This window comes from Miscanthus floridulus, chromosome 9, assembly GCF_019320115.1.
Source record: "Miscanthus floridulus cultivar M001 chromosome 9, ASM1932011v1, whole genome shotgun sequence".
Taxonomy (NCBI): domain Eukaryota; kingdom Viridiplantae; phylum Streptophyta; class Magnoliopsida; order Poales; family Poaceae; genus Miscanthus; species Miscanthus floridulus.
The window spans coordinates 3,761,123-3,772,681 of record NC_089588.1 but is presented as its reverse complement, the minus strand read 5'-3'; the positions used below and the strand labels follow the sequence as shown (position 1 = coordinate 3,772,681).

General features: G+C 45.6%; 1 pseudogene; it reads right to left on the bottom strand.

Annotated features, from left to right (window-relative positions):
• Positions 1-1,401: 1,401 nt before the first annotated feature.
• On the bottom strand, positions 1,402-11,278 carry LOC136479081 (UDP-glucuronate 4-epimerase 6-like; annotated as a pseudogene).
• Positions 11,279-11,559: the final 281 nt, after the last annotated feature.

Below are 11,559 nucleotides of genomic sequence, written 5' to 3'. Positions count from 1 at the left end.
TCCATTTGCATGTCGTGTACAATCGTCCACTTGCTTCATCTATCCACTGTCGAATGCACGGAGAAAGGCTGGTTGTGACGCGCTTCACCTTCCTATGCACGTAGCACGTAGCCATGTTAGTTATTAGTTTGGCTTCCCAACTGAATGAATTAAATCAGAAGGTTCCAACCAAGTCGCTTGAGACACGCTATTTGGAGTGCAATAGATGTACAAACATTGTAGCTGATGATGAGTTCTTGACACTTATCATGCCTATGTTGCCAGCGAAGCTCAAATTTTTGATGTCCCACTAAATGGTCTGTGAAGGGACGGAGCAGCACAATGCATAGTTCCTAGGATCTAATGGATCAATCTAATGATGGAGAGAGATAGCTTACTTCTATGTTGCAGTGGATCCATGAGTGGCCTTCTTTGCTCAAACATTAAAACATGAGAATAGATTTCAGTGGGCAATGCTATGATACACTGCACCCATTACCTAGTAAGAGGTAATACTTCAAAGCAATCTGAGCCTTTGATTTATTGGGTTTTTTAAAATTCAACAAACAAACAAATAATGTAAGGAAATAAAGAAAAATCTGCCAACATCATGTAATCAGGGGAACCCTTCCCCTCCGTGGCTTACATAGAAGGGGGGCCCATCCCTTTCTATGTTTGTGTGTCATGCAAGTACAAGGCACGGAAAGTTGTCACGCCACTTCCTCGTGCTTACGCGGCTCAATTTTTATACAGGCAAGGTTATTCTAGATATTTCATTTTTTTGAGCTAACTATTCAGGTAACTATTCAAGTAATTTTGGCCCTTTCCAATTACGAAGCTCCAGCTAGCCCCAGCCTTCCATCCCTTAACAAGGAAGAACTGTACAGAAGGGGAAGAAGTTAATTGGTCCTGAGAAGCAACACAACCCCACCCCACCCCCACCCAAACAAAATCGAGCTCCAAAGGGTCAGGGAAAAAAACAACCTGCCATATAAATAGAGAAACCTGGCCAGGTGTAGTATTGCCTATGGACATAAACCCATGTTCAGGTGAACTATATGCACGACAAGGATGGGGTACTTGAGTAAATGTTGGTACTATTAACAACAGGTACCTTCAATGAGATGCACCTTAGGCACGCCACCAATCTGGCAGCGCATACTATCAATGCCGGATGTAGTGCATTGCTACAAACACGTTAGGCCCGAATGGTGCATGCATGATTGCGATTATATAGCCTTCCAAATTTCTCCTTGCGATAGGTTCCTGTATAGCTATGAAAGCAACACTTGCTGTGGTCCATGTGCCAGGCGGTGGTCAAGTTGATAAATTACAAGAACATATGTCGTCAGGCCATTAATGTTACTTTCAACAACTGCAAATCAAATTTAAACCGGAGCTAAAATAGTAAAATATGATATACTAAGTTGTAAACACGTGGAGCAGTGCGGGCCCGTGCTTCTTGCTAGACTTGGAGCCCGTGCTCTTGCCGGTCGTGTCGATCGCACTAAGGCAGCCCCTAACAATGTCGTCAATGTAGGTGAAGTCACGGCGCGCGTCGACGCCGTGGGCGGTGCGGAAAAGCGTGATGGGCTCGCTGGCGACGATGCTGCGGGCGAATGAGAAGTAGGCCATGTCGGAGCGTCCCCACGGGTTGTAGGCAGTGAACAATCGTAGGCTGATGATGGAGAGCATGTAGATGTGGTTGTACATGTGCACGATGGCCTCGCCAGCCTTCTTGGTGGCCACATACAGCGACGTGGGGTGGGCCGTGCAGTGGTCCTCGGGGAAAGGCGGCTTAGTGTTGAGTCCGTACATCGACAACAACGACGCCCACACAACTGCTGGCTACGGGTCAGCGTGCCTTGCGTGGCCTCGAAGAGCGTGACGAGGGCCACAACGTTGGAGGCCACGTACGCCTGCGGCACCCGCATAGCGTCACGCATAGCCGCCTGGGCCGTGAGGTGCAGCACGTGCGTGAACGGCACCACGGACAGGAGCCGCTCCAGCAGCGCGGCGTCGTTGACATCGGCGTCCAGCACCACCACGCCGTGGCACGCCAGCAGACGCTGCCGCGCGCTATTCAAGGATGGGTCGTAGTAGGCATTGAAGTTGTCGAGGCCGAGCACGCCGTCGCCACGAGCGCGGAGCGCCAGCGAGCAGTGTGAGCCCACGAAGCCCGCGGCGCCCGTGATGACCACAGATAGTGGCCCATCCTGCCATGGCCTCACGCTGCGCCGCACCTCCCGCTCCCACGCCGCGCCCCACCCGTACGATGACGATGTCCCTGAGCCTAGCAGGTTCTAGTGCGAGTGTCGAGACCACGGCGAGGAGGAAGAAGAGGAGCCGGAGCTAGAATCGGGCAACGCGGAGAGGCTGAAGGAATGGGAGAGTAGGGATGGGTAGTGCACGGCGAAGAGCATGATGAGTGCGAGCGTGGCGAGCACGGTGGCGTGGAAGAGCAGGTGCTACGGTTGAAGGCGTTCTCGCCCATGCGGTGGCTACAGATGCGCGCCTTGGCCTTGGCCTCGCGCCGCACGTCCCCGCTTCCCTCGATGCGGCCGCCGCCGCCGCCCTAAGGGTTCTTCTTCTTCTTGCTGCGGCCTGCGTGGACCACGGTGGAGGGAGGCTCCAGCGGAGCGGGCGCGCGCGGGGGCAGAGTCGGAGAGGTAGGGAATGATGAATTAGAAGCGAGTACGGGGGCATGGATGGCAGCGACGGCGGCGGTGCTGGGTCTGTGTCTGGGGAACGGCGGAGCGAAAGATGCTGATCTAGGGAGGAAGGGTGAGGCGGCGGCGGCTGTGGGGGGAGGAAGCGGAGGCCTGAGCAGCTGGGATGCGAGGGGGGGGGGTGAGACCGAGGAAGGAGGTGGATGCGCTGATCGGCATGTTGGGGCTCCGAGGATTGGGAACTAGGGTTTAGCTAGGTTCTGGGGGCAGACCCAGACCCACTGCCTGCCTGTTTGCCTGTGAAGTGCTTGGCGCCTGCCGCGCGCCGTAGCAGCAAGGCCGCCTCTGCCTCCGCGTGGGAGCCCGCCACTGCTCACCGCGCCGCCACGACACGCACTCGGCCCATGCCGCTGTGCCACCACGGCTGCTGCGCCCCCTCCCCTCGCGCCTCCGCGCCACCTCCGCGTGGGGCCCACCCTAGGTGAGGACGCACGCCGACAGCATGAGCGAGGCCTCGCCCGCGTTGGGGGCCTCCTATGCCGGTGGCCGTTGCGCCGGACCCACCGCGGCATGGCGTCACCACGCCCGCTGCGCGCTCTTCCCGTGCCTCCACGCCACCTCCGCGTGGGGCCTTCCCTAGGTGAGGACGCACGCCGACCGTGTGAGTGAGGCCTCACCCACGCTGGGGGCCTCCTGTGCCCGTGGCCGCTGTGTCGGACCCGCCTGCCCGCGGCAGAACTCCTGCGCTGCTGCTGAGAGTGAGGGAGGGAGTAGAGGAGCAAGCAGCCGCTGCCGCCTGCCATTTACACGAGAGAGAGGAGGAAGGAGCACCATTTTACATCAGAGGACCATGGTGGAGCCTAGCTCTGCCGATGCCTTTGCATCCTCCGGCACGCAAAGTACATTGTCCTTGCTTGTACGGTTATTTAATTTTGCATCAACTTCATTGAATGTGTCCACATGTTTGATCTATCCACCGCCAAATGCATGGAGGAAGCCTAGTTGTGATGCGCTTCATCTGAGTCGTGGAATTTCGATCTAACGCACCAACTAAATAGAACGTACGTGGACACCCTGGGAGGCCGCCGATTCGGCGAGCCATATATCTTTAATTCTCATTCTCATATTGCATACATCTAGATTCATACTCCTAAGAGCCATGACAAAGCTAAGTTTCCTCCGAGCTCACAAATTCACTCTCTATTTAAATATTTTGCTACTTTACCTTTTTTATCCATTTGCTTCATTCATTTGTTCCTCCTTTATAGCATCTTCGACCCGCAACAATGTGTCGAGAATTCATCTAGTTTATACAATGAACCAACAATGTTACATTTTGGTACCTAGCGTGATCTTGTTCTGGCAGCCATCTAGTATAGTACCCAGAGTGTTTTCATCTTTTTAGAAATTAGGTTTGTGCCCGTACGTTGCTAGGGACAACTAAATCATTGTACTAAAAACATACGGATCGTACGATAAGATAATAACAATGTGAAATTAAATATCGATGTTAAAGTGATATTTAATCCAAAAAATAAAGTTCATGAAATTAGCACAGAACGACGTCGCATGCTCACAAACTCTACTGTATAAATCTTTCTGTGATGCAGCTAAGATAACGTTTTATATCATCAGGAAGAAATGTCCATGCCAATGATAACGACAAAACAATCTTGACAATATAAAAAAAACATGATCTAAGTCAGTCGGGTCCAATAATTAATTGATATCATTATTGGAAAAATAATTAATTGATATACCATAAAAAATCAATCTACCAAAAAGTAAAGAGTCACGTCCAACAAAAATGAATGGCTTAGTAAAGTGTGTTGCTCAAATTAACATAAGCAAGTTCATGATACAATTACATGTTTGTTGGTTTCTCCTACAACACCCCTTTCAAGCCTTCTTCCTCCAAAGGTCAATACTTTTAATTAAAAAAAGTAATTATAATTTGAGCTACTGCCAGTCAGTCGGTGCCCATATATCACTTGCCCGGTTGACCCTGAAATCTGTAGTCTAACAAAAACAATTAAGAAAGAGTATGACAAATGATTATTTGGTATACATTGGTAGTTTAAATAACTTGCTAATTGCGGCATTTATCCATAACTTGCTAATTCCATTTTCACTCACGCAGTGACGCTCCAAAGAGAATCAAGCTGTGATGGATGGAAATGTGACATCAACAATCTGAAAGACAACCGGCAACATAGTGTAATGCCTCACGTACCCTAAACTGCCTTGCACTATGCATACCTCCACCCTCTAATAAGACTGCAAGAAAAATATTTTGTTCATTCTGCAACCAATATATATTAGGGGACTTAAATCATAGCATACAAGTGCAAAACATGGAATCCAAAAATACCTTCAAGAACATTTTGAGCAGAGCATATGACAGCACACAGAAGCAATAGCAGGGGAAAGAGATCACCAATGATGTGTATGTGGCTGTAACAATGCCAGGAGAAGATAATCGAGGTATCATGACCTTCTTTAGTCCATTGTATTAGGACTTGCCAGGCCTGCAGTGGCTCTGCGAAGAACTTCAGAAGTTGTTTGTGTCTATATCGCCATGTAGCTTAGCATAAAAAAATAATATAATTACAAAGCTATAAAAAAGGAATTTACCTCAGCACACCCTCTGATCAGCATTGCCATGTTATTAGAGGATTGTTGCTATTAGGTAAAATTTATTTAGAGATAGTCTGACACTCTAACTTTGTGGATACTCACCCTGGCTGATAAGCCATGGCTCAAAGTATTGTTGGCTGATTTATTGTGAGAGAAAAATAATGTTCATTGACTGAAAAAGTACGAATTATAAGCCAAGCGAACAGGGCGACCGACACTAAACACCAGAAAAATCAAACTTTACTACCAGGCTCAATCTCACATGTATGAATATATGATATTTTGGTCAGTATAAGAAAAATAGGTTGAAATTTCATCTAGCCTAGTCATGAGGTTAACCACACATATAATTTTCAAAGGACACATATTGAGATACATATGAATCTAATTAAGCTACAGTTCTAATATATATCATGGCAACACACCGCTGCACAACTATCAGAATTTAGTGAAATCATAAAAAAGATTATGCTCACCAAAATAGCTTCCTATTTATTTATTATCCAACTAGGTAAATGCCCGTGCGTTGCAACGAGAACACATAATACCACGATAACATATGTATGAGCGGGTGTTATACTATTATCTAAAATAGATACCACAATCATAATGCTCCAATCAATATTACATAAGTCTTCACGAAAGATAGATAGTTAAAATATAACTCTAAATTTTAATGCAAAACTAAAACATCAATTTCAATTGTCGCATCACTTCATGCCTACGATACGCGAAAGATAAGCTTGCACTTCTTTAGGAATCAAGTGTTATGGAAAGATAATCATAACAAGATTATGTTTCACAATACATGTTTCAAAATCTATTCTACAATTAAGAATCTAATCTCTCAATAGTTCGACTAAGAGAACGTGCTTTGCACGAATATCAAGCTACAGTTGGTCACCAATCAATGATAATCTGGAAGATTTTCTAGTCAAAGATACGACGTCTGACTTCTTGCAGCTGAAGCATGCAGATGGTTGAAGCTGTGGTTAGAAGTATCCTACATATAAGTTATTTGTTAATTTTTAAAGTTAAAGTACCATTTGATATTCTAAAAAAAATATATATCGATGTGTGATGCATTACCTCTTTTATAGAGTCAGAACCTCTGTATATACGATATTCTTTGTGAATATATCATTTGTCGCTTTCTTCTTTCCCTTCCCTTTTCCTTTCCCTTTCCCTTTGTTCACGTCCTTCTCAGCAGACGACACGGCTAGGATCCTAATATTCGATCTTGCCGTAGCTCTTGATAGTGCCACATACAATTGGCCGTGCGAGAACACTGGTTTCGGCAGTACAAATGCTACTATAATGAAATTATTATAGTATTACAATGGATTGCAATTCATGTACTACCAATTTCTAGCAAGTCAAGATTTTTCTTTCCCTCACTTATAGAGCACACCTGGCTGATGCTACCATCTAGATATAAAACCTTAGCATGAACATTATGCTACATTCTGAATTTCTACAAGGCTGGTGCTGCACAAAAAACATGTAATTTTCTGATCATGGACAACACTTGCAAGAAACTGGCCACTGACTGAAATGGAGAGCTTCGGCTGCATATACTAAACCTTCACATGAATAGGCCTGAAATCTTTTTCTATGACATACACAGATGCAATAGATTAACTGCTTGTTCCTAGAACTAATCAAGTTCAAGCTTAGTTTTAACAAACAACCCTAAATTCAGAAAAATAGGCTCTTATCACTGAGAATAAAAAAACTAAAATCACATGACTATAGCAATTGGTCTCACAGATAGAGAATATCATGCTAGATAGGTAATGAGCCATGATCACAGTATAACGATATTCTTCTAGCATGATCGTATTCTGAAGAGATCTTCCAAGATATATGCTGAACTTTCAAAACATAAACACACAAAGTTGCTCATGGTAGAATGAAACTATAAGGCACAGAAGTTGCTTTTCATATGAGTGATCACATATCAGTGTGAAGTTTCAATACACACCTGCATAAGCTTTTCAGAGATCTGTATTTCTGAAGAGTGGTCTGCACAAATTAAAAATTGAAGAATACATTAACTGAATATCAAGGACTTGTTAGTCAGCATAAACAAGACAAGCGAGGAAAAAACCTCAACGTTTCATATTGTCTAAATAATGTAGGCTTAAGTGAATTATGCATAGACACAAATAGAGAAAAACCTCATGTTCATGAAAATTTTCTCCCAAAAGGAATAAGTTTGCACATATATTACATATGGCCGATGACTTCAATTTTGAGATTTAAGGTTTTATTTGGCTAACAATAAACTTCACTAATCAACCTGATATACAAACGCCCAAATTAGTACAAAAGAATAATCCCTTTTTTCCCAAAGTTTCACCAAAGCACCATGGTCCAAAGTTTCTGAAGACTACAAATCCCGGGAGAAGCCACATATGTGCACAAATTTTTGCCTAGCTCCAGACCGCATCAAGGCAACTTGACTAATACAACATTGCCAAAAATATGAGAACCCTATCCAAATAACAGTTGGTTGACAACAAATCATTCTCAATCAACCAAAGCAGTACTGAATCCAAATCCAAACCCCAATTGATTCCCCACGCACTTTGTCAGCTACAAAACGAGAGCTCCCATGCGCAATCTCCATGCCCACAGTTTTTAGTTAGCATGCAAGTAGCTAAACAATTACACACGCCTAGTAGGACCATATGCAATGGCTCTTTATAAAGTTTGAGAGTTAAGTAGTGCTGGAGTCATGGTGGTCGACCAGCAGTACGTCTTTTCAGTAGTAGGTTGATTTTCCAGGCGTACAACACAGCCATGGCTACACACACAGGCGAGGTGCACCTATAAACATAATAACAAAATGTCTACTTATTTACATGGCATGTAAAATTAGCTAGGACTGTAGAGATGAAGGAAAAGGTTCAGAGCCAGCTGTATATTAGTTTTTTGTTTGGAGGCAACAGGCAAGGGCGTTGTGCAATGGTTCAGTAATCACCTCATCAACTGATATTTATATGGTTCCATCTACCGTCAATACATATAGAATATGACTTCTAAGATCATTGAAGGATTACCTGACTGTCGACAATGATCGGAGGTATCCGTGGGTAGCCGACCTTGGGAGATGCAAGCCTCAAATGATGTAAGACTTTTGTAAAAATCTAAAACTATAAATCTCATCAAACTAAATGATGAAAAGCCTGCTACATATAATTGAATGCCCAAACCGCAGATTATCTGATGGCAAACTGAAGATTCAAAAGACGCCTACATGGCACTGCCATGTTCTTAAGCATTGATCTTAGAAGAGCAGCATGCTCATATATTATGAATAAAAAATAAGCATTGATCTTAGAAGAGCGTGCTTGAACTAGCCAGAAATTAAAGCCTGCTACATATAATTGAATGCCTGTCAGATTGCAAACGATGAAGAGCGTGCTTGTACATAGCTCATATATCTGATATTTTCAGTTATGATCTATATTGAAACAGCCAAGACCTTTGAGGCGTATTGAATCATATATTAGTTCATTGTTACCATGTACCTCGTTCATGGTCTACTGACTGAAGAAGAATATCAAATTGCGTGCTGCAGAACGAGTACCTGTTTATCACTCAGAATACGATGAAATCATAAACCACACTTGATAAAGCAGTCGTGGTATGGGGAAAGCAGCGCCGAGGGCATCTTCGCACTCGTCCGCCTCCTGGTGTCCGGCGGTGGGCGTCGACAATGTCGTGTGTGGCCTCTTCGCACTCGTTCGCCTCCTGGTGTCCGGCGGTCGGCGTCGACGGCATGGCCGGCGTGGTGTGTGTCAGGGCGTGATCGCATGACTAGCGACGCGTGGTGATCGTGGGAAGGCAGGCGTGGGTGAAGATGATTGCGCGTCGTGGGCAAGCGGCAGGCTGCGGTGATTCCTTTTCCTTCGGGACTGCAGTGATTGAGCGGTGATTGTCGTGAAGGATGCGGGGAAGGGGAGTCGACATTGTGAGGGAGCGTGATTGGCGCCGGGCGGTCACGCTCGCGGGGAAGAGGGCCCACCTGCCGGCGTCCAAATTTGTCGCAGGGGAGGCGATCGCAGGAGGCGGGGCAGATCGATCGCACGAGGCGGGGCAGGCCGACGTAGCGATATTTTGTCTCACGAAGGTGGTGTCCGCCATCGCTGCCGCAAACAACCCTTCCTTTTTACAGAGCGCTGATTGGGGAAGGGGAAAGATTGCTGATTTTTGTTGCCTTGTTTGTGATTTTTGTTGCCGCATGGGTGCACGGAATAGGGCGAGCGGCTTTGGTGTTGCACCTGTGGACGAAATAGTTATGAATGTTTTAGTTGTAGAGAAGAGATGACACAACCCAGCCATATTGCAATTGAACACATGCACCCCATCCAAGCTTCCAAACTTGAAATTGCTCCTCGCTGCAATGGACACCATGACAAAAACCTGAAATGTTTATCAGGGGAACTTTAGAGATGAATCCAGGGAATATACATCGAACTAAGAAAGCAAGAAAATTATGGCATAGCTCATACTCTATAGCTAGCGTGCCATATTGCGATATTTGCTACACGCAACACACATGAGCGTTTCCTCACCTTCTTATTGAAGGTGTCAAATTTGAGGGACATGCAGTTACAGGACTACTATCCCACACCAGAGAGTAATATGATGAACACAGAAATGCGAGCTGAGTCTTGGCTCTGGTTCGAGATGCAGCTGAACAATAGGTTAACTGAGGATTAATGGTGAATTTGGTGAACTGTGAGAGCATAAGAAGAATTACCACATGGAGGCATGTTCGCAGGTGTTGCCATGGCATGACAAAAATTGACAGAAACGAAATCGAACCTGATAGATCCCACAAAATTGTGGAAAGAAACTTGATATTACCAAAAATAATTCACCGATCTAAGTTTACATGGGAACAAACGTTGAAGGGAGGGGATATTACCTGAAGAGAGGGTTCAGCTTTCTAGGGAGGTGATGTCCTAGGGCCAAGGAATTGGTTGGCGGGCCTCCAACCATAATTGATCCTTATAGATGAGGAAGAATCGGTCGTGCTAGGGTGTAGGGTGCACAACATATATCATGCTGAACTGTTGTGAATCTACAGTTAGGGAACACAACAAAAAGCTCACCTCTTTATGAGCGAGAATTTTCTTGCTGTTTTCATTTCCATGCATGTGGATTAAAGCCAAAGGCAGGAGCTTTGCATACTACATCAAGAAATAAGTAATAATTCATCGCATCAGTTATATGAGTGAACCAGTTTTACATCGGTGCAGTTTAGTTAATTGGAGCGTCTAGTTATCTTGTACTAATATCTAATATCTTTATAGCTGCAGGTCACAACAAAGGTCAAGAGAGGAATTTCTACATACATTTTAGCATGATAACTACACATGCATGTGCTTTCCTCTATGAGCATTTTTCTCAATTGCTTAGCACCTACCAAAAGACAGGCTCACTTCATGAAATGTTGATCAAGCCGTCACCTAACCTTGATGGATGAGCCAAATGCCAAGCAGCTCCTTTTACATTCACAACATCAGCCATAAATGAATTTGAGTTCAGGTAGAATAGGATTATAAGAGGCTACATTAAAAATAAAAGAAAATGACAATGGTAAAACAGACTAAATCATTCATCGTGAAGACGTTACATTAGCCTACGGTGGATTCAGAAAACTTCTTGGTCTGCAGAGCTGAGTGGAGCACAGTAGCACACTGAACTATTTTTTCTCCAACATCCGTTCTGTGCACGATAATGGCTGACCCGATCTGTGCACTTACCTTATCGTGCATGGAGAGGATGAGGTGGCCGGTGGCGTCGAGGAGGACGTGCCAGTGACGGATGCTCAAGATGGCGCTCTTGCCCCGTAGCACGATGGTAACATTGGTGTTGGTGAGGTTGATGTCACCATCAGAGAGGCTGATGTCCCTGGGCGAGGGTGGCTGTTGAGCACGATGGTGAGGACGACGGTGACGGCACGGGCGTGCGACCATGAGGACGACGGTGACAACGTGGGTGTGACGAGCGCACGCACCACCACGAGGGTGAGGGGGTAGGGTGAGGACTGCAGGGGAGAGGGAATGATCTTTCCTTTTGTGCTAGAGCGAGGCGCGGGGGAGACGGATCGATGATTGAGCCGCGATCTTCGTGCGGGGGAACGACGAGATCAGAATTCAGAAGCACCGCACGCGTGATTTGTGTTTCCTTCTTTCGCTGGCATCGAGCGGCAGGTGGGGATCGCACAGGGAAGAGGCAGAGCGATGACCCTAAAAAT